The following is a 24,916-nucleotide window of genomic DNA, read 5'->3' as shown; positions in this document are numbered from 1 at the left end:
GTTTTACTCCACAGATAACTAGCGGAGTTGAACACCTCATAGAAATCTGTGTGTGAGGTCTCAAACAGGAGGCTCTCCCAATACAAGGCTCAGATTTGAGATTTCTGAAGGCTACCCTTGAAGTCAATAATAACAATAGGAGCTGGTATGCTCAATCAGAGAAACTGGTGGCATCTTTGTTCCCTCCCTTATCTTACCCTTTGGGCAAATAGACTTCAATAAAATCAGATAGGAGGAAACACTCTGGGTTGTTGCCAGAATCCCACAAAGGGTCACTGGACCCCTGAGCTGCCACCTTTAATTCTACTCTGTGTCTCATTTCTCTTTATCATCGTTTCTAACTCTGTATTTCTTCAGTTGATCGGCAATAGTTTCCCTGTCCTCGAGACAGGACCCTGACACTCCTTTCTGAAATACCAAGGGGTCCAGGATGAGGAGGGAATGCAGAGCCCTTAGGAGTTGGACTTAGATGGGCTGAGCTTTCAGCCTTGTGTGCGGTGCAAACTGTCTAGCCAAGAAGCAGGTTGTTGGGGGTGGTGTGGCCAGGGCACCAGATGGACCGGGGGAAGGCAGAGCAAGCATTAATTAATCAAGCATTAATCAATGCTTTGGCCATTGATTAATGTTCCAGGGCAGTGGGGATGAAAAGAAGAGTATGGTACCCAAGGCATTTCAAAGGGCAGAACACTTAGGACTCAGGGCTGTTGAAGGTTTAAGGTGCTGGCTGGAGCTAGGGTTGCTGAGACCAAAGACAGATTATATGACAAAAAGAAAAGAAAGCCTCATCAAAATAGCTTTCCACCTGTGCCCCACCCTGAAGCACACCATGATAGCATCAATACACACCCAGCTTGTGATCAAGTCCTGTTTATTTTAGAAGCATATTAGGAAAGAGTGAGGAAGATGAGGCAGCAGTCCCCGACAGGTGAGATCCTCGTCTGCATGACCAAGGCTGACCCAGCAGCCCTGATCTCTGTGAGGACAACCTGGACAAGCTAATCTTCCATGAGGGTGGGGTTGGGGTGAGTTGGCTCTGGGTTCCTCTCCGGTGAAAAAGGCTAGAAGGCCCACAAAACCCTTGGCCAAGAACACCCAGAGCTGGCTAGCTTTGTGCCTGGGACAAAGCCACATTCTGGACAGAAATCATAGTGCCTTCTGGTCACTGGGAAGGCCCCATACGTTCAAGAACAACTTGCAATGAGGTCCCCTGGTCAGCAAGATCTGCTTCCCCAGTCTAGTCATCACAGCAGAGCCTTCAAGGAGGCGCACCCCAGTCAGCCAGACTTCTCAGGACCCCTCTTGTTGGGTGACCTGAGCCCCAGGTGCTACACATACTGCTTCTTGGAAGCAGAGCTGCTGGAGCGACTGGAGCATTTCTGGCCACCCTGGGGTTGTGTGTCTAAGAAGAGGGGTAGCCTAGAAGAAGCCAGCCTCTCCTCTGTGGTCATGTTGGCCCAGTTCTGCTCACTGGATGAGAGACCATTGTAGGTGGGGCATGACGGGGATGAGGGCTCCTGCAGAAGACCTGGTCTGGGGAGGGGTCCAAGGAGGTACTCTGGGCTGGGGGGACATACCAACTGTGGTAATGACACAGCAGGTGTACCAGATCCAGTAGGTTTAGCACCAGGGATATAAGTCCAAACACTAGCATGAAGATCATGAAGATGGTCTTCTCTGTGGGGCGAGAGACAAAGCATTCCACGAGGAAGGGACAGGGTGCTCGCTGGCACACAAACACAGGCTCCATGGACCAGCCATAGACGTGCCACTGGCCATAGAGGAAGCCTGCCTCTAGAATAATCTTGCAGAGCACACTGGCCACATAAGTGCTCAATGTTGCTCCACTGGTCTGCAGGTGACTATCTTTTGCCACTGAGATGTTGGACATTTGACGCTCTTTGGTCATCAGTGCCTGCTCTACTTCTGAATCCTTAGGTAGCAGTGTCTGCAGCTCTCCCTCCTTCTGCCTCAGCCGTTCCTTTGGCTGAGACAGGTAGCAGTGGCCCAGGTAGACCAACTTGGATGTGGGAGATGGGGAAGGCCTGGTCATAGCACACGTTGGTGCAGCCTGGCTGAGCTGTGTTACACTTGAAATCTGACTGCTCGTCACCCCAGACTGACTCGCCAGCCAGGCTGAGGATGAGGATGCGGAAGATGAAGAGCACCAACAGCCAGATCTTGCCCACCACATTCGAATGCTTCTTGACCTGGTCCAGCAGCTTGTCCAGGTAATCCCAGGCACTCATGGCTTCCGGGCCTCCGTCTGCAGGGAGACAGAGCATCAATATGTCAGCAGGGCATCATTCTCAGTTCGCCCTGGCAGTAAGTCTGCAGGAGGGCTGCCATGCCCACTCTACCTCCAAGGATCCCCAGACTCAGGGAGGTGAAGGACTGGCCTGGGTGCTCACGCTCTGCAGGCCAGCGGGACCCAAAGCGGATCTTTGGAGGACAGCTGCCATGCTCTTTTCATGGCCTCCACCTGCTTCTCTGAATGGTTTGGGTATGGGGTCTCTGCCTAATCACGTCTATGTCCTTCTTGACCCTAGTCAGAGCCCCAGATGGCCAGAGCGCAAGGAGATGTGGATCAAGTTGAGGGTCCTTTGCCTATGGGACCCCCAGCAGAGAATTTGAGGGGGTTATCCAAGGGAGCACAGGTGTGCATGCCCCTCCTCCCTTTCACCCAAGGCTGGGGACCTCCGGACAGTGGGAGATGGTGGTGGCACAGGTGTTATCAGCAGCTTCTTAGGCACTCAAAGTCTCAGGTCCCTGCCCCCGTCCCTGTATCTCACCTGCTGGCCTCACTGTAACCTTTGAGCTTGCAGTGAGGGTTTTTTAGAAGCTGAAGGCAGCATCTTCCATCAGCTCCACGTGTCAGCAATAAGGAGCAGCTTAAGTAGTTACAATTGGTCCTGTCCTCTGCCTCCACCCTCACCCTTCCCCTCCAAAGTCGTGGCCGACAAATTCTAGGCTCTTGAAAGGAATTGTCATTGCAGGGCAGAGGAGGCACAGGCCACAGGTTCCCAAATCCATGGGGAGAAGGAAGGAGTGAGGGTTGGGGAGGTTCCATTTCCCAAGCGCCAACCAGGCTGCCTACGGCTAAGGTCTGGAGCCTCCCTGGGTTCAAATCTTAGCTCTCTCTTACTAACTGGGGCCTGGAGTAAGAACAATCTTTTGAGTTCTTCAGTCTCCTCTCTGGTCAAGTGCAAACAGTAATATTCCCGCCTCCTAGGGCTCTCTAAGGATTCAAGGAGAAGACGGTAAGAGCCCGACTTAACACGGAGCCTGGCTGCGCAAGCTGGGAGAGCGGCGGGCGGTCTGTGTCCCGCAGCAACCCCCAGTCCCCACTGCGGCGGCACCGCGTTCCCGTCCCACCTCCGGCTGGCAGGTGGCGCCCGCGCCCGCGCCCCAACTCACCGCCTTCCTGCCCGGCGGCCCAGGTGCAGGTGGGGACGGTGCCGGAGCAGCGCCCGCCCGAGCGCGGCTGGACCTGACAGCGCCGGGGCGGGGGCACCTTAAATAGCGCTGAGGTGGCACCGTGAGTTGGAGCTCTGAATCCCCAGACCCTTCCTCTCCTCAGCTCCCTTTCCATCAGGCGTTCCTGAATAACTAAGCTCTCCTCCCCTCGGGTTCTTTAGCCACGGAATGGGCGTCCTCCCAGGCCAGGGTCCTTCAGGTGGCGGGGTTTGAGAGGGTTGCAGTAAGAGCTGCGGGTCCAGGCAACTGGCCGGCGGAGCCGTGAGGGGTGGATGGATGGGCAGGAGGGACTGGGGGCCGCTCGTTTGTTGGGTGGTCCTAGGATGCCAGGACTGGGCTAATTATGTCGTGGAAACCCCATGGGAGACAGGGCTTTTAATCCACATTTCCTTGAGTCCATGGTGGAGCTGGGTTCTTCCCGAATTCTCGACATCCCCATGCCTGGGCAGGCTACCCAATCAGAGGTCACTAAGCAACTCACACGCGCCCCTGGAGTCTCCTGATGTCGGGGAGCTCCTGACCTTTAGCTCGGGTGCTGTTTTCGTGGCTCTAAGTGGTGATAGGGAGGCGTCCAAAGGACATTGAAGAGCAGACCCTGCTCATCATTGGTTCAGGCATCAGCCCCAGTGGACCAACGACAAGACCGTCTGCGGAGCTGCAGACTTTGGCCTGGAGCTGAGGCTTCCACCCTGCACCTGCCAGACCTGGTCTCTGGCCTCAGGCTCTCACTGGCTCATGCCGGGATTGAGCATATGAGCCCTGGGATAATGGCAAATTCCAAATTCAGAAAATTGTCTTATTTCCTCCAGAGGTTGAATCAGGCGAAAATTCTAGGCATGTACACCAGCAAAGGCTTGATGGCTTGGAGCTGTGAGGTCTTCAGACGGTGGTCCCCTGTGCTACCTTGGATAAAGATGAGCATCTATTGCTGCAAAATCTAGAAGTTGAAACTTTGGATAATACCTACTTTTTAATGGGAGATTCATTCAAAGCACAGAGAATAATATTGGTACGTAAAATTGTCAAGGGGATGCTGGCTAAAATTATTGTGACAAAACATTAAACACAAAAGGTTCTGTGGGTTGGTCTAAGAGCAGAAAAGGCCCTGAGGTCAGGGCAGAGTGACTTAGGGGCTGGGGCAGCTGAGGACAGAAGGTGGCGGTGGGGGGGTCCCTGTTTCTCCACCAGTGGATCCAGTCCCTGGATTCCCAGGGCTGGGTCCTTGAGGGTTCTGTCTTCAGCTCTGGCAGGAGGACATCTGAGGGAACAAGTGGGAATGCTCAGAGCTCAGAATTTCAGGGATGGCTGTCCCCAGGGGATTGTGCTTTCAGGGCCAGGCTGAGCTGGGTCTCCTGGATTTCCAAAGCTGACAAGTGCCCCACTTAGTTCTGACCCTTGAGGGCATGGGAACAGAGGCCCCTCGAGGCTGGTTCTCACCATGCCCCATTGCAGCCTCTTTCCCTCCCCAGTCCCTCTCTTGGGGCTGGCCCCAGCTCTTCCAAAGCCTTTCTGAGCTAATCTCCCAGGAAGGAGGGAAGAGGGTGAGGCTACCATCACCGTGTTCTGACCCCTTCCTCGGGGGCTCTGTAGATCAGGGTTTTAATACTCTGGCCCTTCCCTGGGACAAGGAGCAGCTGGGATCAGCCTAGCCAGTAGTCCCTACAACATGGCCATTCCATCTGGGAAACATCCTTAGAATCCCACACTTACCGCCATTCCCATTGCCCTGACCCTGTTCAGGCAGCCACCAGTTCAGTGGCCTCACGACTGTCTCCTGGCCTCTAGCCCCATCCCTCCAACCCAGCCTCCACCTTTCTGTCAAAACTGAACACACTAATATTGCCCTGCTGAAAACCCATCAATGGCTCCCCGTTGATTTCTGGGTAAGGCCTGAGCCATCCAGCCTCCGGGCCCTGGCCACTTCTCCATCTTCACCCCCTCTCATTTACACTCTGTGCTGGGCCCTGTCCAATGCCTGTGGTTCTCTGTGTGCTCTCGCCTTTGTCCCTGCTGTCCCCTCTTCTGCGTGGAGCAGCCTCACATGCTGAACCCTATGACTCTCTCAGGACTTTGCTCAGATGTCACCTTCCCCCAGAAGTCCCCTTGCTGTCCTGCACTGGGTAAGAAGTACCTGTGTGCTCAGTAGCTCCGGCCTGCCTGGTGATGCGTTGGTTTGTTATGTTTTTATATATGTAGGTGTATATATATTACCCCCTCCCCCAGGAACATTGTGTTGAGAATGTTTTCTTATTTTGAATGGTGGTTAAAAAAACATGTACCATAAAATTTACCATCTTAACCATTTTATGTGTACAGTTCCATAGTGTTTAATGTATTCACACTGCTGTGCAGCAGATCTCCAGAGCATTCGCACCTTGCTAAACTGAGACTCTACCCATAACCCCCCCCCCCACCTCTTGGTGCATTGTTCGCTTGTCTTTACTCCCCTCCCTCATCAGACTCTGAGCCCCTGGAGGGCAGGCATCTGGGTCTTATTTACACCCCCACTGCCTCGCAGGGCACCAGGCTGGTATCTGAATTTATTAATTAAACAAATAGTTACTGAGCACCTCGTGTGGGCCGTGGTGCTGTCCTGGATACTGGAGATCAACCAGGAAACAATAAACAAAGTCCCTGTCCTCAGGAATTGTGCATTCTAGCTGGGGGAAGGTGGACAATAAAATACAGAACATGTTAGATGTTGATAAATACTGTGGGGAAAATAGAGCAGGGGGAGTTGAGAGTGCAGGGGCTGGTAAGTTTCAGTTTCACATAGAAGAGAAAAGAAATACTAAGCAGCTGAGCTGTGCTGCCAGTCCTGTGGCAGGAGTGTGCCTGGTCGGTGGGGCTGGAGCAGGTGAGTCAGGAGGAGAGGACAGGTTAGAAAGGCAGCAGGCGAGGCGTGGGGTCGGGCAGATCTTGGGGGCCCTCGAAGGCCTTGGTAAGATGCCTTTGGAGGTTTTGGGCAGAGGAGTGACATGCCTGATTTAGACTTTAACAGGGTCCCCTGGCTACTATGCTGGGAACAGCCTCTGGGGATAGGTGGCAGACTCAGCCCCTTTTGTGTAGGACACCTGCCCCATGTGTGGAGCCTGGTCAGCGGAGAGCCTGTGAGCACTTCAGATGTAACAGGTGCTTCCTGGGGTGGCCCTAGGCAATGATGGAGCCAAGGGTTTGTCAGGCCTTACCGTTCTGCTCAGTGCTGGACGCCTCCCATGGATAATCTTTGCTTCAGAGCTCCCCATGACAGGTCCTGCCTCTCAGTCCTGCTCCCCACCATTTCCATTCACAGGAGTTACTCCCCAGTAGCCTCTGTGTACCCCCAGCCTCTTCAGAGCCTGCTTCCCAGAGCCAGGGGCAAATGGCAGAGAGATGGGAGCTGTCACCTGATAGGGGTGTCATTTTGGTCTGCTGTTAAGACTGAGTGGCTTAAACAAGAAACATTTATTTTTCATAGTTCTGGAGGCTAGAAGTCTTAGATCAGGTTACCAGCAGGGCTGAGTTCTTGGTGAGGGTCCTGGTTTACATGTCTATGTTCTCAAATAGTGGAAAGAGTCTGGGAGGCTGAAATGGGTGGATTGCTTGAGCTCAGGAGTTCGAGACCCTGTCACTATTAAAAATAGAGAAAACTAGCCAGGCTCCATGGTAGGTGCCTGTAGTTCCAGCTACTCAGGAGGCTGAGTCAAGGGACTCTCTGAAGCTCAAGAGTTTGAGGTTGCTGTGAGATAAGATGATGTAACAGCACTCTACCCAGGGCAACAGAGTAAGACTCTGTCTCAAAAAAAAAAAAAGGCGGAAAGAGAAAGATCATTTCTCTCCTGTCTCTTCTGCTCAGTGCAGGATGCCTCCCATGAATAATCTTTTTTTTTAATTATTAGTTTTTTTTTTTAGAGACAGAGTCTCACTTTATTATCCTTGGTAGAGTGCCATGGCGTCACACAGCTGACAGCAACCTCCAACTCCTGGGCTTAGGCGATTCTCTTGCCTCAGCCTCCCGAGTAGCTGGGACTATAGGCACCCACCATAATGCCCAGCTATTCTTTTGTTACAATTTGGCCAGGGCTGAATTTGAACCCGCCACCCTTGGTATATAGGGCTGGCGCCCTACCCAGTGAGCCACAGGCGCCGTCCATTCCTGTGGATAATCTTTGCTTCAGAGCTCCCTGTGACATGTCCTGCCTCTCAGTGCTGCTCCCCACCATTTCCATTTATAGGAGTTACTGCCCAGTACCTGCTGTGCACCCCCAGCCTCTGCAGAGGCTGCTTCCCAGAGCCAGGGGCAAAAGGCAGGGAGATGGGGGCTGTCATCCGGTGGGACCTGGTAGGGGTGTCAGTCTGGGCTGGTGTAAGACTGAGTGCCTGAAACAAGAAACATTTATTTTTCATAGTTCTGGAGGTTAGTAGTCTGAGATCAGGGTGCCAGCAGGGCTGAGTTCTTTGTGAGGGCCCTGTTTTACATCCCTGTGTTCTCAAATAGTGGAAAGAGTCTGGGAGGCCAAAGGGGTAGATTGCTTGAGCTTAGGAGTTTGAGACCAGCCTGAGCAAGAGCAATAGCAAGACCCTGTCTCTATTAAAAATAGACAAAACTAGCCAGGCTCCATGGTAAGTGCCTGTAGTCCCAGCTACTCAGGAGGCTGAGTCAAGAGACTCTCTGAAGCTGAAGAGTTTGAGGTTGTTGTGAGATAAGATGATGTAACAGCACTCTACACAGGGCAACAGAGTAAGACTGTCTCAAAAAAAAAAAAAAAAAAAAAAAAGTGGAAAGACTAGGTGCCCGGAGCTCAGTGAGTAGGGCACCAGCCACATATACCGAGGCTGGTGGGTTTGAGCTCACTGGAGCCAGCTAACCAACAATGACAGCTGCAACCAAAAAATTGCTGGGTGTTGGGACAGGCATCTGTAGTCCCAGTTACTTGGAAGGCTGAGACAAGAGAATCATTTAAGCCCAAGAGTTTGAGGTTGCTGTGAGCTGTAATGCCATGGCACTCTACTGAGAGCGACATAGTCAGACTGTCTCAAAAAAAAAAAAAAAGTTGAAAGAGAAAGATCATTTCTCTCCTGTCTCTTCTTGTAAGGTCACTAATCTGATTCAGGAGAGCTCCACCCTCATGACCTAATCACCTCCTGAAGCTCCCACCTCCTAATAACATCACGTCGAGAAGTAGCATTTCAACATATGAATTGTGGGGGGACATAAACATTCAGTCCACATGGGAGCTTGGCCCAGGGTAAATGAATACAAAATAATATGTTTACCTTGGGATGGCAGGTGGCTGTGACTCTATGTATCAATAGTAGAAGTGGACATGAAGACTGTATATGATCTGAATCTGTCCTATGCATGATCAAAGGAAGCTTGCAGTCCAGCTCATGAGATGGGGATGGAGGAAGTAGAGGTCTGAACCCTAAGAAGGAGAAAGGGATGTGAGGGCCATTTTGTGGTGACAGTGATGTGTCTGCCCTGGGGACTTAGTAGTAAACAGTAGTCTAATACATGCTGCATGAGATCAGTGAGCTGCACTGCTCAGAACAGCTCCAGGCCAAAGGTGAAATGAGATGTTCAGAGCAGGGCTGGACTGTCCCTCCTCCATGGCCCTGGCCCCCAGTCTGGAGAAGCAGGCCCAGGACTGGAAGTGCAGTCCATGCTAAGCATTCAGTCTGTGCTGGGATAGCCAGGATGTTCTCTGGTTGTTCTGACCTCCAAGCCAGCCTTAGCCAGGCAGCCAGACTCCCCAGGGAGGTTCTGGAATGCAGGTGGAGATCACCCCTCCCTGGCACTTTTGTAAGCCTCCAGCCTCCGCTGAGGGTAACCTATGATGGGTCAGGCAATGTCTGTCCTAAGCACAGTCATGCCTTGGTATTTATTGGACACATCAGCACTGTGTTAACATTTTACCTACAGGGTTTCCTCCTATCTCTACAACAATAGTGGAAATAGGAACTGCCCTGGGTGCTGTGCTGAATAAGCTAGAATGTCCAGAGTTGACCACCTCCCTACATTGACTACTACTTTTTTTTTTTTTCTGAGACAGACTTTCACTTTGTTGCCCCTGGTAGAGGGCCATGGTGTCACAGCTCACAGCAACCTCCAACTCTTGGGCTTAAGTGATTCTCTTGCCTCAGCCTCCCAAGTAGCTGGGACTACAGGCTCCCATCACAAAAACCCAGCTATTTTTGGTTGTGGTTGTCATTGTTTGGCGGGCCCAGGCTGGATTTGAACCCCCCAGCTCCAGTGTATGGGGCTAGCACCCTAGCCACTTGAGCTACAAGCGTTGAGCCAAGTTGACCTAATTTTCACAGACTGGAAAAGCACCACATGTACATATCTGTACAGTAGGCCTAGTTCCTTATGTTGATCACTTCCATATGATGACCAGTTTGTTACAGTCCCTTTGGTGGTTGACTCATGGAGGTTGTATGTATAATTCCTTAGCCCCCAGATGTACTCTCCACCCCGGTCCGTGTCCTGGGAGGCTGACTGACCTCTGACTTGTGTTTGGGCTTGGGCAATGGGAGCCACTGGCATGAGCAGGAGATGGGAGAGTGAAGGTGGGGGGTTTATTTGGTTGCTGTGGTTGGATGCATCCCAGGGCTGCTATCCACTGTTATCCTGGTATTAGCCCCATGGTACTACAGTATCCCTGTGGGTTTCCTCAGTCATGCCCAGGCCTTTGAAAGTCTAGGAGAATCTCTTTAAAGTTACTGGGTTTGAATGTGCCATCTGTTATCTGCTGGGCCCTGATGGATACAATCTTATTGTATTCATGAGAGATATGGGAGCACCCCTGTCTGAGGCTAAGGGAATGGGATTTTTTTTTTGTGGGGGGCTCTGCTGAGAGGAGTGATGACAGGGAGGATCCCTGAGTGTCTCCAGTACCTTGCCAACCTCACTCTCCAGCCTCCAGACTTCTTGTTGTTAGGGGAAGACTTCTCTACCTGAGGAATCTGGGTGGCTCATGCAGAAGGAGGGAAGACTTCTTTTGGTCTGGCTCATTGAGCTCAGGGTGAGCATTTCTTTTTTGGGCATCTCTGTGGCCCTGGTTGTCTCAGCTTGGGACCACTCCTTACCTTTCTTGAATATTTGTATCCTCAAGGAAGCCTGGTTACCTTCTCTTGGGTTACCTAGAAGCCCTGCTATGAGTGCCCCGAGTGTCCCCTTGCATAGCTTGTATACAGTTAATTTGCTTGTTTAAAAGTCTGTCTCCACTGAGGGCTGGCAGTGTGGGTGGCCCAGTGCTCACCAGCAAAATGATTCTGCCCAAACAGAAATTCAATAGCTTAGTGAATTCAAAGTGGGGTACACAGCCTGCATAGGACCCTCCACCCTGCAGCACCTCCCTGCCTGTCCCACTGGCAGCCCCAGTGTCACCCTGAGCCCCAGAGTCAGATTGGGGTCAGCTTAGGTGCAGAAGCCTGTAGTTCGTCATCACCCTGGTCTGGACCCAGCTCCTCAGCTTCCACCAGCTTGTGGTGGCAGTGGCAGGTGGAGGCCTGGCTGTTGGAGGCTGAAGAGCCTCAGAATACTGGGGGTTTGTCCCTATGCAGGCATCGCAGGAGCCTGGGGAAGATGAGGTGGCAGATCTTGCAGATGGTGAACACGATGCAGACAGCTGAGGCACCCACCATGAAGTAGCTAACATTGTTCTCGGTGGGCTGGGCAATGTAGCAGTTCATGGTGTTGGGGCAGGGCACCACGTTGATGCACTGCACCTGGCAGAGCATGCTGAAGCCAGAGAGTGTGCAGCATGTAGAGGAAGAGGAGCTCGATGAGGAGCTGAAGCCGAGGATGAACAGGTGGTCCAGCACAGGCCCCCGTGCTTCTTGCCCACATTGTTGTATAGCTTGGCGCACTGGTCACCGTGCTTCAAGTGTTGGCACCATTCCCACTCTTCATTGTAGGCCACATGCAGAATGAGGAACAGTGAGGGGCAGGTGATGAAGATGCCGCTGCAGGGACAGCCTTCAGAATGGGAGAAGATATTTGCAGGTTATGTCTCCAACAAAGGTTTAATAACCAGAATCCACAGAGAACTCAAACGTATAAGCAAGAAAAGAACAAGTGATCCCATTGCAGGCTGGGCAAGGGACTTGAAGAGAAACTTCTCTGAGGAAGACAGGTGCACAGCCTACAGACATATGAAAAAATGCTCATCATCCTTAATCATCAGAGAAATGCAAATCAAAACTACTTTGAGATATCATCTAACTCCAGTAAGATTAGCCCATATCACAAAATCCCAAGACCAGAGATGTTGGCGTGGATGTGGAGAAAAGGGAACACTTCTACACTGCTGGTGGGAATGCAAATTATTACATTCCTTTTGGAAAGATGTGTGGAGAACACTTAGAGATCTCAAAATAGATCTGCCATTCAATCCTATAATTCCACTACTAGGTATATACTCAGAAGACCAAAGATCACATTATAACAAAGTAGTTTGTTGCTAAGTCATGGAAAAAGCCCAAGTGCTCATTGATACACAAATGGATTAATAAATTGTGGTATATGTACACCATGGAATATTATGCAGCCTTAAAGAAAGATGGAGACTTTACCTCTTTCATGTTTATATGGATGGAGCTGGAACATATTCTTCTTAGTAAAGTATCTCAAGAATGGAAGAAAAAGTATCCAGTGTACTCAGCCCTACTATGAAACTAGTTTATGGCTTTCATATGAAAGCTATAACCCAGTTATAACCTAAGAATATGGGGAAGAAGGAGAGGGAGGGAAGAGAGAGGGGAGGATGGGCAGAGGGAGGGTGATTGGTGGGATTACACCTATGGTGCATCTTACAAGGATACATGTGAAACTTACTAAATGTAGAATATAAATGTTTTAACACAATAAGAAAATTCCAAGAAGGCTATGTTAAACAGTATGATGAAAATATGTCAAATGGTCTATAAAACCAGTGTATGGTGCCCAATGATCGCATTAATGTACACAGCTATTATTTAATTAAAAAAAAAAAAAGATGCTGCTGCAGGGCCCAGAGGTGGATGTTGGAGATGGGGAAGAATTTGTCATAGCAGATGTTGGTGCAACCCAGTTGCTTGGTGTTGCAGTAAAAGTCCTTCTACTCATTCCCCCACATGCGTTCTGTGGCCACCACATACCAGGACCTGGAAGACAACAACACCAACAACCAGATGCACCCAAACTGTGGAGTACTTGTTCATGCTACTCAGTAGCTCCTGGAGTGTCTTCCAGTCCATGGTGGCTGGCAGGGGGTCCAGGAGCCATGCCAACCTGAGGAAATAAGAGGAAGAACCATGACATCAATGGGTAGGTGGCTTTACTGAGCAATTATTATGTGCTAGGCTCTGCTCTGAGTTCTGACTTGTTCAGTGATCACAATGACCCAGTCAGATGGTGACCATTATTCTTCCAAAGCTGCAAATAGAAAACTGAGGCACACCAAGCTTAAGTCACCTGCCCAAAGACACAGAGGTAGGTTGATATAAATTAGATTCATCCATCCTTAGGTAATTCGAACTAATTAGAGCTAATAGAACCCTAAAAAATCAATTACAAAAACAACCAAAAAAGGGGAGATAGGAATGGAGAATTATGTAACTCCCCCAAATTACAAATAAAGAAAGCATTTCCTACTTTAAATTTCTGAAATTACTCCCCAAAAGAGCCATTTACAGCTGCAGAGGACCATTTCACAGGGAAACAATTGACATCAAAGAAAAATCTTTGGTATGGTGGAAAGATATTAGAACTCAGCAATGGAGAAAAGGTGAAATTGATGTATGGGGAAGAGGCTTTGCTTATATTTCCACAGGAGATGACTCTGATTTTGTCTAGGTTCCATGAAGATTTATTAAGCTCAATCATGAAACCAAATCAGAAAGAGCAGAAGACTGCCAAGAAAAAAAAAAAAAGGCTGGCATATTCTCATCAGAAGCCTCTGAAGAGAAACCAACCATCACTATGGATTAATGATGGCCCTTGCTATTTTGCAGAATACAAATAAAGAAGGGGAAGATGCAGGGGAAATGGGGACCAAAAACCCCATTCTTGGCAAGTAAAGCACCCCCAGAAAAAGAGGAAAATTAAAAAGTAAGCTGAGTGAGTTGGAACAAATAAAAGTCAGCTAGTTTCCACTTGAGCTTACTGTTGGTAGCAAGCTTCTTGCCTTTTCTGAAATTGTAGCCTGGTGGGGATATAGCTTACAATTGTCCTGCTGGGTCTGTGAGCACTCTGAGGAAAATAATGGCCATAGAAGAGACTGTGGCAAGTTCTAGCAAAAGATACATCATCTTTTTTTTTTCTTTGCAGTTTTTGGCTGGGGCTGGGCTTGAACCCGCCACCTCCAGCAAATGGGGCCAGTGCCCTACTCCTTTGAGCCACAGGCGCCACCAAAAGTTACATCTACTAGGGCGTTTCCTTCCCATTAAACAGGCCAAGCAGAAACCCATTGTGAAGATTTGCATTTGCCTGGGGCAAATGACCAAGGGATTAGCTTGATCCCTGAGATATGGGCAGAAGAGCTCGTATCCCTTATTGCAGAGGAAGGTCCTCTGTGATGGTGATGGGAGGAAAATGCCTGCCTCCCCAGTGATTTCTCAGAGGATATTAATGCTGGTGGCATATTACTCCACAGAGAACTAGCAGAGTTTAACATGTCCCTAGAAATTGGTGTGTGTGAGTTCTCAAGCAGGAGGCTATTCCAATAGAAGACTCAGCTTTCAGATTTCTGAAAACCCTTCAAGTAAATAATAATAACAATAGGAGCTGGTATGCTGAATCAGAGAAACTGCTGGTGTCTTTGTTCCTTCCCTCATCTTATTCTCTGGACAAATAGACTTCAATAAAATCAGAGTGGAGCAAACACTCTGGGCCATTGCCAGAATCCCACAAATGGGCAGTGGACCCCTTAGCTCCCACCATTAATTCTATGTCTCATGTCTCTTTCTTTACTGTTGTTTCTAATGCGTATTTCTTCAGTCGATCACCACCAGTATCCACAGGTCTTAGTGGACCCTGATCTTGGGGTGAAACCTTGACATTTGGAGCCCAACATTTGGTGTCCAGTGGATTCTGAAGTTCACCTGAATGACATTTGTGGGGAAAATTTATTCTCAGTGATCAACTCCCGGAGATAATCTTCTCAGCTTTGGTAAGTCACCCAAAGTGTGTGGAAGCATTTTCAGGGTAATAGTGGGAAATTCCAGGTTTCACTTCTCTCCTAATTTGGAAGTAGTATGCTTTCTCTTAAAGAAACAGGGTGGGGGGCGGTGCCGATGGCTCAGTCGGTAAGGCACCGGCCCCATATACCGAGGGTGGTGGGTTCAAACCCGGCCCCGGCCAAAACTGCAACCAAAAAAATAGCCGGGCGTTGTGGCGGGCGCCTGTAGTCCCAGCTACTTGGGAGGCTGAGGCAAGGGAATCGCTTGAGCCCAGGAGTTGGAGGTTGCTGTGAGCTGTGTGATGCCATGGCACTCTACCGAGGTCCATAAAGTGAGACTCTGTCTCTACAAAAAAAAAAAAAAAAAAAAGAAACAGGGTGGGGGTGAGGTCTCTCTCAGTTTGGAGACTCTGTATTCTCTGTTTGACGTGTGCTGAAATTTCTGTCCCTGGTTTATAACAGAGGGAGTTTTAAACATCACTGATTGGGAAAGGGTAGGTAAGCTCAGAAATCGGGTCATTTTCTCCCTGTTTCAACTTGGTCAGTTTTGGCGGCTATTTGTGCACTGCTCATGTCACCATCTTGTACTAAGGAATGGCTCACCTTGCCAAAATCATTAAATAGCTCTCATGGAAATCTAGGAATCTCAGGAAATTCTTTTAGTGAGATTTCAGTCCAGGACATTGGAGAAAATTTACAGGAGTCAGTTCCCCTGTCTGCAGAGTCATTCATAGATATTGATCCTGCAGGGCCATCCTACCCTCCCTATCATAAAACATTGCAGCCACTGTAGCAGCAACTGCCTGCAAAGCCGCAGCCAACAAAGTTTGCTATATCTTTAAGGCACCAGTCTCCAGGCCCTCCTTAACAACCAGTCCCTGGAGATATTTCTATTAAATATAATAGTAAGCCCAGAAAGGATCCTCATGCCACTAAACAGCGTTCTCAGACCAAAATCAAGAACCCTCCCACTCATGAATTCTTGCATAAACTGCGGGATAATGGAAACATGGAATTATCCAGTGATTTTAATACCACCAGTGTCTGATGATCAGGAGAGACCAGAAGTGCCCCAATGGGCATAGTAGGAAGCCTTCTCCTTTAAAATTTTAAAAGATCTTAAGACTACAGTGACATAATATGGTGCCAACTCTCCTTTTGTTTAGAATTCTTTATCGTGTACAACCAGAGATCTAAGACACATACTGTATGATTGGGAAACTTTGGCAAGAACTAGCTTGAGCAAATCTCAATTTCTACAATTCCATACTTGGTGGTCAGATGCTGTGCAAATCACAGCTCAGAAAAATAAGGAAATATCCCAATTGCTGAGGATGAACAATTAGGAAGTGGAGAATTTAGCAATGTTAGCCATCAAGCTGACATGACTTCTAAGGCTCTTGAGCAACTATGCCAATGTTGCTTAGAGGCCTGGAGCACGATTCAAACTGAGGGAGAAACCTCTCTATCCTTTACAGCAGTGAGATGGAAGGACAATGACCCTTACATAGCATGTCAATAAGACGTGGCCGAAAAGGCCATGCCTGATGAGGCAGGCAGGAAAATGATTGTGGAACTCATGGTATATAAAGCTGTGAATGCTGAATGCCAGGCCACCATAAGGCCAATAAAAAATAAAGTTCCTGGGGAGGCGGAGCAAGATGGCAGCCGAGTAACAGCTTTCTTGCATCTGGGCACCGTGAGTCTGGAGAGAGAGAACTCCAGGCATCTCTGGCTGGTGGTATCTGCCTATCATCACCCCTGCGCAGATACAGGGAGTCAGCGAGAGATTTCTGGACCCCAAGAGGAGGACTAAAACAGTGGAAAACCGGCAAGTGGTCGCGTGTGTTCAATCGGTCTAAACCCGCCCACAACTGTAAATTCAGTAGCAGCAAGACTGCAAACCAGAAAGGCCTTACTGTGAACTGTTTTGGTGTCTTTGGACTTGGCACTCAGTTGAACTGCCTTGGGGAGAGACTGAGCGGGAGTGCGGAGAACTTTGGCTGTTGTCTAGGGCCCCAGTCTGAGCTGCTGAGCCAGATGGAGCTAATGGTGTTTTGGCGTTGGGTCACAGGGAGCCATTGTGAGCGATCTGCCCCGGCAAGCTCCGCCCTCAGGGTCGCAGAGCTAGAATCGGGTGGGAGCTGGTAACCCAGCGACCAAGTAGCCTAAGGGCGGGGTCTGAGCCGCCTTGCAGCCCTAACCCTCAGGGGCAGAGTGAGACCAGTTTTAGCACACTGGGTAAGTGGATAGCCACTTCAGCAGAGATTCCAGCGACAAGCACTTTCCTGGGAAAGCTTCTGCTCAGCAAGTGAACAAGTTTGAACTGCCTTTTAAGTGGGCTGAAGAGAGATTTAGGGTGTCTACCTGCTGGGGTTTGAGAAATCAGCAGCCTCCAGTCATATCAGAACTGTGATTAACATCTCATACCCCAGAAGACCACGTGTTGCCCAGACAATATTCAATAACATATACATACTGCTTTGTTTTTGGTTGTGTTTTTTTCTTTTTTTTGGTTTGGTTGTTTTTTTTTGTTTATTTTGATGTTGTGATGTTGTTTTGTTTTATAAGTTTAACCTTTTGCATACAGATCCTTTTTCTTTCTCAATTTTTCTAGTTTAATTATAATTTCCCATTGCTGTCTTTTTCAATAATTAGAACTTCATTTTTGCTAGTGTTTCTACTGCTATTATTTGGGTTTTCACTCAATTTTATCCCGTAAAGTTTTCTTTTTGCTTGTTTTAGTTTGATTTATAGCATTTTTGTCTTTCCTGTCTACTGGGTGGAGGTGGGGTACTGTGTCTGATCAGGTTAGCAAAGAGGGAAGGGAACCACCCAACTGGGCACCCCCAGAAGGTGGGTTTTTTTTAAGGTTGTGTCAAAGTACCCTACTGTACACCTATATTGTTCTGTCTCCCTCTTTCTGTGCCTCTCTTCTTTTTGTCAATATTCCTTTTACCCACCCCCTCTCCTTTCTCTATTTTTCTTTTTTTCTTATCACTCGGTCCTCCTTTCTTTCATCCCTTTTTTGCTCTTCAACCTTCTCACCCTTCTGGTCCTCTAACCCTTAGTCCACAGGCACGAGAACTTAAAGAGCAAGAGGAAGTAAAAGGAAAATTAGGGCAAGGAAACAGATAAAAGAAACCACTCATGAGGAAGAATCAGCAGAGAACTCCAGGCAACATGAAGAACCAGTCCAGAACAACCCCGCCAAGGGACCATGAGGTAGCTACTGCAGATGATTCCACCTATGAAGAAATGCTAGGAATGACAGAAAGGGAATTTAGAATACACATGTTGAAAACAATGAAAGAAATGATGGAAACAATGAAGGAAACTGCTAATAAAGTGGAAAATAACCAAAAGGAAATCCAAAAACAGAATCAAATAAGAGACGAACAATATGAAGAATATAAAAAGGATATAGCAGAGCTGAAGGAACTGAAACAGTCAATTAGGGAACTTAAAGATGCAATGGAAAGTATCAGCAAAAGGTTGGACCATGCAGAAGAAAGAATTTCAGAGGTAGAAGACAAAGTTCTTGAGATAACTCAGATAGTAAAAGAGGCAGAAAAGAAGAGAGAGAAAGCAGAACATTCACTGTCAGAATTATTGGACTTTATGAAGCATTCCAACATACGAGTTATAGGAATTCCAGAAGGGGAAGAAGAATGCCCCAGAGGAATGGAAGCCATACTAGAGAATATTATAAAAGAAAATTTCCCAAATATCACCAAAGATTCTGACACACTGCTTTCAGAGGGATATTAGACCCCAGGTTGCCTCAACTCTAACTGAGCTTCTCCAAGACACATTGTGATGAACCTGTCCAAAGTCAAGACAAAAGAAAAGATTCTGCAAGCTGCCAGGAGTAAGCGCCAGTTGACCTACAGGGGCAAATCCATCAGAGTGACTGCAGACTTCTCTAATGAAACTTTCCAAGCAAGAAAACAATGGTCATCTACCTTTAATCTACTCAAACAGAACAATTTTCAGCCCAGAATTCTGTACCCTGCTAAGCTAAGCTTAAAAATTGACGAAGAAATCAAATCATTTACGGATATACAAACATTGAGGAAATTCGCCACAACAAGACCAGCTCTACAGGAAATACTTCAACATGTTCTGCACACTGACCACCACAATGGATCAGCATCAAAATAAGAACTCAGAAATTAAAGGACAGAACCTAACCTCCACACTGATGCAAAAGATAAAACTAAGCAATGGACTCTCACCAAATAAGACGAATAGAATACTACCACACTTATCAATTATCTCAATAAATGTTAATGGCTTGAATTCCCCACTGAAGAGACATAGATTGGCTGACTGGATTAAAAAACACAAGCCATCTATTTGCTGTCTGCAAGAAACACACCTGGCTTCAAAAGACAAATTAAAGCTCCGAGTCAAGGGTTGGAAGATAATTTTTCAGGCAAATGGAATTCAGAAGAAAAGAGGAGTTGCAATCTTATTTTCAGATACATGTGGATTTAAAGCAACTAAAGTCAAAAAAGACAAAGATGGTCAGTTTATATTGGTCAAGGGAAAAATACAACAAGAAGACATTTCAATCCTAAATATTTATGCACCCAATTTAAATGCTCCCAGATTTTTGAACAGACCTTACTCAGTCTGAGCATTATGATATCTGATAATACCATAATAACAGGGGATTTTAACACTCCTCTTACAGAGCTGAACAGATCCTCTAAACAGAAATTAAACAAAGATATAAGAGATTTAAATGAGACCCTAGAACAACTGTGCTTGACAGATGCATATAGAACACTCCACCCCAAAGATAAAGAATATACATTCTTCTCATCACCCCATGGAACATTCTCCAAAATTGATCATATCCTGGGACACAAAACAAATATCAACAGAATCAAAAGATTTGAAATTTTACCTTGTATCTTCTCAGACCATAAGGCACTAAAGGTGGAATTCAACTCTAATAAAAATGCTCGACCCCACCCAAAGACATGGAAATTAAACAATCTTCTGTTGAATAACAGATGGGTGCAGGAAGAAATAAAACAGCAAATCATTAACTTCCTTGAGCATAACAACAATGAAGACACAAGCTACCAAAACCTGTGGGATACTGCAAAAGCAGTTTTGAGAGGAAAATTCATCGCTTTAGATGCCTACATTTGAAAAACAGAAAGAGAGCACATGAACAATCTCACAAGATATCTTATGGAATTGGAAAAAGAAGAACAATCTAAGCCTAAACTCAGTAGAAGAAAAGAAATATCCAAAATCAAATCAGAGATCAATGAAATTGAAAACAAAAGAATCATTCAGAAAATTAATGAAACAAGGAGTGGGTTTTTTGAAAAAATAAATAAAATAGATAAACCATTGGCCAGACTAACAAGGAATAGAAAAGTAAAATCTCTAGTAACCTCAATCAGAAATGATAAAGGGGAAATAACAACTAATCCCACAGAGACACAAGAGATCATCTCTGAATACTACCAGAAACTCTATGCCCAGAAATTTGACAATGTGAAGGAAATGGATCAATATTTGGAATCACACCCTCTCCCTAGACTCAGCCAGGAAGAAATAGAGCTCCTGAACAGACCAATTTCAAGCACCGAGATCAAAGAAACATTAAAAAATCTTCCAACCAAAAAATGCCCTGGTCCAGATGGCTTCACACCAGAATTCTATCAAACCTTCAAGGAAGAGCTTATTCCTGTACTGCAGAAATTATTCCAAAAAATTGAGGAAGAAGGAATCTTCCCCAACACATTCTATGAAGCAAACATCACCCTAATACCAAAACCAGGAAAAGACCCAAACAAAAAGGAGAATTTCAGACCAATCTCACTCATGAATATAGACGGAAAAATCCTCAACAAAATCCTAGCCAATAGATTACAGCTTATAATCAAAAAAGTCATTCATCATGATCAAGTAGGCTTCATCCCAGGGATGCAAGGCTGGTTTAACATACGCAAGTCTATAAACATTATCCACCATATTAACAGAGGCAAAAATAAAGATCACATGATCCTCTCAATAGATGCAGAAAAAGGATGCTTGATAAAATCCAGCATCCTTTTCTAATTAGAACACTGAAGAGTATAGGCATAGGTGGCACATTTCTAAAACTGATTGAAGGTATCTATGACAAACCCACAGCCAATATTTTACTGAATGGAGTAAAACTGAAAGCTTTTCCTCTTAGAACTGGAACCAGACAAGGTTGTCCTCTGTCACCTTTACTGTTCAACGTAGTGCTGGAAGTTCTAGCCAATACAATTAGGCAAGACAAGGAAATAAAGGGAATCCAAATGGGAGCAGAGGAGGTCAAACTCTCCCTCTTTGCTGACGACATGATCTTATACTTAGAGAACCCCAAAGACTCAACCACAAGACTCCTAGAAGTCATCAAAAAATACAGTAATGTCTCAGGATATAAAGTCAATGTCCACAAATCAGTAGCCTTTGTATACACCAATAACAGTCAAGATGAGAAGCTAATTAAGGACACAACTCCCTTCACCATAGTCTCAAAGAAAATGAAATACGTAGGAATATACCTAACGAAGGAGGTGAAGGACCTCTATAAAGAAAACTATGAACTCCTCAGAAAGGAAATAGCAGAGGATATTAACAAATGGAAGAACATACCATGCTCATGGATGGGAAGAATCAACATTGTTAAAATGTCTATACTTCCCAAAGCAATCTGCCTATTCAATGCCATTCCTATCAAAATACCAACATCGTACTTTCAAGATTTGGGAAAAATGATTCTGCATTTTGTATGGAACCGGAAAAAACCCCATATAGCTAAGGCAGTTCTTAGTAACAAAAATAAAGCTGGGGGCATCAGCATACCAGATTTTAGTCTGTACTACAAAGCCATAGTGCTCAAGACAGCATGGTACTGGCACAAAAACAGAGACATAGACACTTGGAATCGAATTGAAAACCAAGAAATGAAACTAACATCTTACAACCACCTAATCTTCGAAAAACCAAACAAGAACATACCTTGGGGGAAAGACTCCCTATTCAATAAATGGTGTTGGGAGAACTGGATGTCTACATGTAAAAGACTGAAACTGGACCCACACCTTTCCCCACTCACAAAAATTGATTCAAGATGGATAAAGGACTTAAATTTAAGGCATGAAACAATAAAAATCTTCCAAGAAAGCATAGGAAAAATACTGGAAGATATTGGCCTGGGGAAAGACTTCATGAAGAAGACTGCCATGGCAATTGCAACAACAACAAAAATAAACAAATGGGACTTCATTAAACTGAAAAGCTTCTGTACAGCTAAGGAGACAATAACCAAAGCAAAGAGACAACCTACACAATGGGAAAGGATATTTGCATATTTTCAATCAGACAAAAGCTTGATAACTAGGATCTATAGAGAACTCAAATTAATCCACATGAAAAAAGCCAACAATCCCATATATCAATGGGCAAGAGACATGAATAGAACTTTCTCTAAAGATGACAGACGAATGGCTAACAAACACATGAAAAAATGTTCATCATCTCTATATATTAGAGAAATGCAAATCAAAACAACCCTGAGATACCATCTAACCCCAGCGAGAATGGCCCACATCACAAAATCTCAAAACTGCAGATGCTGGCGTGGATGTGGAGAGAAGGGAACACTTTTACACTGCTGGTGGGACTGCAAACTAGTACAACCTTTTTGGAAGGAAGTATGGAGAAACCTCAAAGCACTCAACCTAGAACTCCCATTTGATCCTGCAATCCCATTACTGGGCATCTATCCAGAAGGAAAAAAATCCTTTTATCATAAGGACACTTGTACTAGACTGTTTATTGCAGCTCAATTTACAATCGCCAAAATGTGGAAAGAGCCTAAATGCCCACCAACCCAGGAATGGATTAACAAGCTGTGCTATATGTATACCATGGAATACTATTCGGCTATTAAAAAAAATGGAGACTTTACATCCTTCGTATTAACCTGGATGGAAGTGGAAGACATTATTCTTAGTAAAGCATCACAAGAATGGAGAAGCATGAATCCTATGTACTCAATTTTGATATGAGGACAATTAATGACAATTAAGGTTATTGGGGGGGAAAGCAGAAAGAGGGATGGAGGGAGGGGGGTGGGGCCTTGGTGTGTGTCACACTTTATGGGGGCAAGACATGATTGCAAGAGGGACTTTACCTAACAATTGCAATCAGTGTAATCTGCTTATTGTACCCTCAATGAATCCCCAACAATTAAAAAAAAAAAAGTTCCTCCAGGAGGAGACAGACTCTCTGTCAACAATCCTCTTTCAGGGAAAAAGGAGTTTATTCAGCTAAGCAAAAAGAACGACCTAGCATGTGTCCTAGAAGTAAGAAGGGAAAACATTGGAAAAATTTATGTCACTCCAAATTTGATATTGAATGCAAAACTCTCCCTCTGGTTCAGGGAAACTGAATGTGGGGCCAGGCCCAGGCCCAGACACAAAATGGGTCATTTCCACTCCAGAGCTCTGTCCTTTAACACAACCCTTCAGTGAGAATATTCCCAAATCTCAATCAACAAAACCAGGAGGTCACAGTATCACAGCTGACCCCCCACCAGAATAGGCAGTGCTGGCGTTGACTTATGCAGCACTATAGATGTTTCTTTATTACCAGGGGAACTTCCTCTTAAAGTACCAACAGGGGTCTATGGGCACCTTCTGCCTGGGGTTGTAGGACTTTTATTAGGAAGATCAAGCCTTACATCAAAAGGTGTTCAAATTCTACCAGAGTTATTGACTCAGAGAATGAGGGAGAAATTCAGATTATAATCAGTTCAAATGTTCCCTGGCAAGCTAAGGCAGGAGATGGTATAGCTCAATTATTACTCCTCCTTTATACAAAGACCAGAACTTCTAATCAGAAGCCATCTGGTGGGTTTGGAAGTACTGAGCCAACTGGTAAGGCCACTTATTGGGTGGAAAACATTGCAGAGGGAGGCCTTTATATATAATCACCATCAATGGAAAGCCTTTTTCAGGCATTATTGATACTGGAGCATATATTTCTGTTATCTCAGATAAACAACGGCCTCTAGACTGGGCCATGCAAACTCCTGAAACTGGATAACAGGTATCGACACACCTGACAAAATCTTTCAAAGTGCCATGATTTTAAATGGTTAAGGCCCTGAAGGACAGAAAAATACCATTAAGCCTATGATTATGCCCATTCCAGTTAACTTATGGGACTGAGACTTACTTCAACAAAGGGGCACAAAAATTTCCTTTTCTCCCTCAAATTACAATCTTTAGACTAAACGCATAATGCAAAAAATGGGATCTACATCAGGAAAGGGTTTGGGAAGAAAAGAGGATGGCATTATTACTCCTATTACTCCCTAAAGTAATATTGACTGAAGAGGTTTGGGGTACCCTTCATAAGAGCGGTCACTGCTAAGCCTCCTGCACCCATTCCTTTGAATCGGAAAACCCAGAACCCTATTTGGGTGGAAAACCTAAGCTGGAAGCTTGGGCAACCTTAGTAAAAGAACAGCTTCAAGCTGGTCATATGGCATCTACTTTATCTCCATGGAACTCACCTGTTTTTGTCATTCAAAAGAAATCAGGCAAATGGCAGTATGCTTACAGACTTAAGAGCCATTAATACTATTATTCAATCCATGGGAACATTACAACCTGGATTGCCCTCTCTGGCAATGATACCTAAACACTGGCCTTTAATAATAATAGATTTAAAAGATTGTTTCTTTAATATTCTGTTGGCTACCTCTGATTGTGAAAAGTTTATTTCACTATTTCCAAAATAAATAATCAGGAACCAGCAGTGAGGTATCAGTGGAAAGTACTTCCCCAGGGGATGTTCAATAGCCCTACTATTTGTTAATTCTATGTGGGTCTGATTCTTGCCCCTATCAGACAGCAGGGTTATATTATTCACTGTATGGATGAAACCCTTTGTGCTGCACCTACTTGCTCTAAATTGATTGCATGTTTTGAGGAGTTATAGACATCACTCAGGCAGGATTAAGTATTGCTAGTGATGAAGTTCAAACTGCCTCTCCATAGGAGAATCTTGGAATGAGGCTTGATAATGATTTTATGAGACCTCAAAGAGTAGAAATTAGAAAAGACAAACTTAACACTATTAATGATTTTCAAAAATTATTAAGTGATATAAATTGGATTCATCCATTCTTAGGTAATTCCAAACAATTAGAGCTAATAGAACCCTAAAAGATCAGTTACAAAAACAAAAACAAAGCAAACGAATGGGGGGCTAGGAATGGAGAATTAGGT

At 45.9% G+C, this 24,916-nt stretch overlaps 2 pseudogenes; both read right to left on the bottom strand.

Annotated features, from left to right (window-relative positions):
- Positions 1-973: 973 nt before the first annotated feature.
- LOC128574523 (gap junction alpha-4 protein-like) lies at positions 974-2,272 on the bottom strand (annotated as a pseudogene).
- An 8,460-nt stretch (positions 2,273-10,732) lies between these two features.
- On the bottom strand, positions 10,733-12,693 carry LOC128574522 (gap junction beta-3 protein-like; annotated as a pseudogene).
- Between the last annotated feature and the right edge of the window lie 12,223 nt (positions 12,694-24,916).

The sequence above is a fragment of the Nycticebus coucang genome, chromosome 22, assembly GCF_027406575.1.
Source record: "Nycticebus coucang isolate mNycCou1 chromosome 22, mNycCou1.pri, whole genome shotgun sequence".
Lineage (NCBI taxonomy): Eukaryota > Metazoa > Chordata > Mammalia > Primates > Lorisidae > Nycticebus > Nycticebus coucang.
Note: the sequence above shows the minus strand (reverse complement) of the source record. Positions and strands in the feature narration are given on the sequence as shown.